Below are 5,820 nucleotides of genomic sequence, written 5' to 3' on the forward strand. Positions count from 1 at the left end.
TACTTTCATGACTACAAAAACACAATTACTCTCAGTTTTCATTTAGTCTGATCTTAGTGAATGATGGCTCTATTGATATGTTGCAGCCATATAATTACTTTATGTAGATTTTATACCCCCTTTTACATAAAAAGGCGAACTGGCGAATGAAATTAGGATGTTGACTTAGTTTGTTTCATGCTTAGCAGACAAACATTAGATAATCAGTTTTTCAGTGAGCATATTTTGCCAAATTAAACCGCCGTGCAAATAAACAAGATAAAGTAGTACATATATGATAATAGATAACAGTACCAGTATACATGCTATTTACATTTTGACTCTCCATCATAACCAGCTTAACATATTAGGTACTGTCAAAATATCTAATCAGCTTTAATCTAGTTAAGGTCATGATGATAAATATCAGTTATGCGATAAGTTATGCGATACAATTATGTATTCATCGTGTGTTTCATTTAATCAAGAAGAATCGAAACATACATGACGTACTTTTACATCGAAATTGCGAAATGACAACAAGAAATCAATTCGGTAATTTTATAAATACGGCATTAATTATCTTCAAAAGATATTTGAAGATAAGTAACAGAAAGAGCATCGAAACACGAGGCTATCTGATTTATACGAGGGGGCGTAGCTCCCGAGTATTAATCAAATTGCTGAGTGTTTTGGTGTTCTTTCTCTTTTGTATCATAGTCAGACATAAAAACACGTTCCCTGTTGTCACAATATGAAACCCCGGAGAAAAGTAACCAATAAACGAGTATCTACATATGACATTTCTGTCGCTTTCTCTTTCTCTGCCGTCACAATAAGTAAACCCAAGCAAAAATGAGCCAATCAATGGACGTGCTCTAGAGTACGGGTAACTAATACCTGCACTCCATTTAACGCACGGTGAGTGTATATGTAACCGATTTAACTCGGACACATTTGAAACAGAAAGGTCCCAAAACGACGCTATATCGATCGCCTGTTATCATTGGCAATCGCTTGTGCTGAAAATGCCACTTACAAAAATAGGTCCAATAGATCTCATTCAACTTTCTATAACTCGAAAACTTCAAGTCCGATCTTAATTCTCATGATACGTTGCATGAAATGATATAATACATCTTAAATAATAAACATTTCTCCGATATATCATTTAAATTAGGCTCTATTGGTTAGTTTTAGTTGCAGTGAACATATATTGCGACACAATATTATTCTTGAACAAACTGGATTGTTTTTCACTGAAGTCCGAAACAGTAAAGTTATAACACGATGACAATCATTGCTTAAATAAATCAGACAGTAATCTACTGCATATGTCGAATGTCCCACTACCGACTTACATGAAGTAACGCAATCGGAACATCCTGGGCTATTATTCATACGTAATAACCTTGGAATTAGTAGTTCTACCACATGGTTTTAGGTTGAAACAAAAATAGAGCCTGTTATCTTTGAAAATGTATAATGAAGGTAATATAACGATCAAACCCACTGACGATTCGCTCCATAACTAATCGCCCTACTTTAATTACGATTCGCCAGACTTTATATTTAACATTTATTAATTCATTTGGATTTTTTGAAGATTATTAATGGCTTGGGTATTTTTGCATCAATTAGGTATACTTTTATAGATAAAATTTGATTTAGAGATGAAATAAGAAATATATTAGTTTAACACTTACTTTTTTATCTCATTTTTTTTTTTTTTTTGTTTTTTTGTTGTTGTTGTTTATTTTGTTGTGTTTTTGTTTGTTGTTTTTGGGGCTTTTTTGTTTGTTGTTTTTTTTTTTTTTGTTTTTTTTTTTTGTTTTTTTAATGTTTTTTTGGGGGCGGGGGTTGTAAACAATCGATTCCGTTCTGTGTATCCAAGTCCTTTTCCGACGACTTACGGAAAGGGCCGAAAAGTTGCAATTGGAAGTAAAGAAGTGTATTCAATTAGGTGCCTTTTACCATAGATTTATACTTCACAATAAGCAGGTGTTAAGTGACATGTGGCAGTTGTAAAAACGTTGCCCCATTCTTCACTTCAGTATTGTTATATTTTCTGGTCTTTTGGCATCATTGATTGCACGTTAATAAGTGGTGCAAATTGAATACCACTGAAACCGATGCTAGGAGGTGTGAGGATGGTGCAACCAACGCTGAAAAGCTTTTTACTCTATCTCAATCAATTGAGAAGTTGCAGCACTTTGAAATCAGTTTTACAACGCAAAATAGTGATTTTTGGCATTTTTTAGCCAGGAACTTTAAGATTGAGCATGCTGTTACTAAGGCTATGGTCCAGTCATCATTTGTGCCAAGTTCGATCAGTATTGAAGCATTTTTATAGTTTCATGGCAAATTGAACTTGTGACAGGGGGCTTTTCAATGAAAACGGCCATTTTTCACAATATGCTCATGCGGTAAAAGGTTAAAAGGTAAAGTTTGAAGCACAATGTTGTGACAATTTATCTCCATGCAATTTCTATGGAATGTATATACTGACCGAAAACAACAATAATGTTGTTTTTTAAATGATGAAAAATCAAAGAAACGTAAAAATTATGTGGAAATTCAAAAGCACAAAGTATTATGCCTTAAATAATCAAAAATATATACCTAATTTTATTACCTCTCTTTACATGAATAGTATCAATACCCACACAGACAAACTCACCTTATGTTCATGATTTGTTCAAAAGTAATCATTTTGCTTTTTAAAAGCCAACAAAGTTATGATATGTGCTAAATATCTATGTGGCCGAGTGGTTAACGCGTCGAACTAGTAATCCAAGGACTGCTGACGGCGTGGGTTCAAATCCCGTCATTAGCAATCCGTTGTTTCCTGGAGCAAGAAAGTTTACATTTATTGCTTGGTTGGTTCCAGGAACGGATTCGTGAGTGTTTCAATAAGCTTATAGCTTCCAACACAATCGATCTAAAATGAATTTGCATAAAGTAAATATCTATGCTTGCAACATTGTGTTGAAAGAAAATACCTTTAAGGCATGTTTACTTTATAAATATGAGTACATGTAATTTTTGTGGTCATTTTCGACTCCATGAGCGTGATTTCTATAAATTTTGTAGATGTCAACAAGGCAGTGAGTGCTTTGTGCAAAATGTCTAAGCTTTAACATAAAAAATAGTATTTTCGGGCATATGAAAATGTGTTCTTATTACAACCCTTTAAATTCAGCCATTAAAAAGCAGTGGTAGTCATGGGATAATCTTTTTGCAACTTATTATATTTATTTCTTCTTCTGAACATTTTAAATTTGTTGTTATGTGTAAATAATGTATAGTGAAACAGATACAGCAACATTACATCAGCCCATATCAGTATTTCATGCCAACAATAAGTCAGTCTTAACACTGAGAAATAGCGTTGTAAATTCACAACTGCAGTTACTCCTAACATCGTCATTCATGTCCGTAGATTTGATAGAATTCCCAAAAGGTTTATGTGTTATATGTATCATTAAAAACTAGTTACTATCCAGTGTTTTTCGTATATTTAAGGCTCTCTAAAAGCCCCTTTTCTAAAACTAACTTGATTTATGTCCCAAAGGTTAGTCTTATTTAGAGTGAAATAAACATTGTTTCCCAAAAATATCAACGTCGAGTAACTAAGATATTTGCACCATCTGCACTGTCATCTTACTTGTTAATTCTATGTGCTGAAATTTCAATATCGATTACGAAAACCCAAGGTATTAAACAATTAGAATAAATGGAATGGAGTATAAAAATTTTTTCCCTCCCCCAAATTATGCCCTCCAGAATGGAAAAAACCCCCCTAAAAAAAGTTTTAAAACCCCTCCCTTTTAGAATTTGGGGCAAAAAAACAATTAAAAAAACCAAGTCCCTCCTTACCCAAAAACAACCAAATGCTGACTTTAAAATTTTATGTTAATTTTTCAGATCTGAATATGTCTGAATATAAACATGAAGGAAATACAGGTAGTTTGGTTTGGCACAAATAAAAACAATAACAAAAATACAACCTTGACTGGAATAATGATGTTTTTACTTTGCTTGGTGTAACTTTTTCTACTGATTTAAAGAAAAATTTAAAATTAAACTATGACCTAACAATAGAAGTAATAAAGAGACTATTTGCAAACTGATCCAAAATGAATTATATCTCCAATAGGTAAACTAGTCGTTATAAAATCAATCGCCTTTACAAAACTGGATCATCTTTTATAAATATACCAAATTCACCTTTGATAAAAATAAATCAAAAACAAAAGTTATTCTTAAAGTTTCTCTGGAATAATGGAAGACAAAGTCAAAAGAAACAATATGACTCAAGGATATAAATTTGGAGGATTAAAGATTACAGATCTTAATTGTTTTATGTGCGGTTTAAAAGCTACATGACTAGGAAAACTTTGAATGTCAATTACTTGAAGGAACTCATATATATTGGGAAGAAACATTCCAATAAATTCAAACTATGTATTCCCCCTTTATGATATATACACTTATAAAAGAATGCTAAGGCAGAGTGACATTGACCTTGACCTGACGAACCCACGCCTGCGCTTTGCACATCATCTCAGAAATATAAATAGTTTTGCCAAATAGATTTAATTTTCAACTATCGGTTTAAAAGATACAGAGCGGACACAAACTTTTGACTACCTGTTTACTTGTCACGACTCAAACAAATAAAACATAAATTTCGTTAAATTATGCAGTCCATACACAAGCTAATCTTGGCAATGAAAACATGACAATCATGGTTATTTAGCTACAACAAGCATTTCGGGATATCACGTAATAAGATAGTAAAAATCAACAAAAGTACAAAATCCGAGCAATTGTACCCTGATGTCATTCATATCTTTCTAAATTGTAAATTCAGGGACTATTACGTACAAAAAAATCCATAACGCAGCAAAAAGCATATATTCACGAATATTCAACCAGCCATTGGTAACGTAATCTTGGCATGCGTTCAAAAACTTTTATGTATTCCTTAATTTACATAAATATTTATTACTGCGTAAGCTGGGCATATCTAATCAAAAAAAACTGAAAAACTTATTCGCAGTCTCGCCGTTGAACCTACTACTCCGATGTATCAGCCAAGAATGCGGTGTTCCTGAAAATACGAAATTTGCATTTTTTTCGCTGAAACTAAAATAATTCTTTAAAATCATAATATCATACTTTAAAATACCAAATAAGCATAAGTCTATCAGCATTAACACCAAACAACATTTCATACAAAAAGATGAACTTCTTTTTCAAGCGGTAATGCTTTCCATTATGTAGTGAATTCCCGTGATACATGACTGAATTTACTTTTTTCTTTTTCTGATACACCCAAGAGCATATATGCCTCGCATTTTTAATACCTGAGAATAAAGTTGTCTCCGCTGTCAGACTGTGTTTTAGGTATTCTTCATAAAAAACCAAGCAAAACGAAAGTTGAAATAATAAATTATGTTAAAGAATACATCAAATAGACATTTTACATTAGTTTCAATCATGTATTACCGATAAACGAGACGACGGGACATCACTGAACAGACGACAGGTAAATGTTATCCTTAGATAGGCCCGTTCCCTACAATAGGTAATTTGTTTTGCAAAAGATCTAATAAGCAGCAAAACGCCTTATTGAATTGCCAGATATACAGTACTTGTAGTTTTATAACCGACAGCCGCCTGAGGTCAAAAATATCTTTAGTTTATATCGCCTACACTGTAGTTAATATCTATAGATATATCTTAGTGACCGTAACGTCCAGTGTAAGAATGAACATTTCATTACCGTGCACTTTCACTAGTAAGGCAGTATATGTCACTCAACGAAATAAATCA

Source organism: Ruditapes philippinarum, unplaced genomic scaffold (genome assembly GCF_026571515.1).
Source record: "Ruditapes philippinarum isolate M1 unplaced genomic scaffold, ASM2657151v2 ctg8174_1_1_1_1, whole genome shotgun sequence".
In the NCBI taxonomy this organism is placed as follows: Eukaryota; Metazoa; Mollusca; class Bivalvia; order Venerida; family Veneridae; genus Ruditapes; species Ruditapes philippinarum.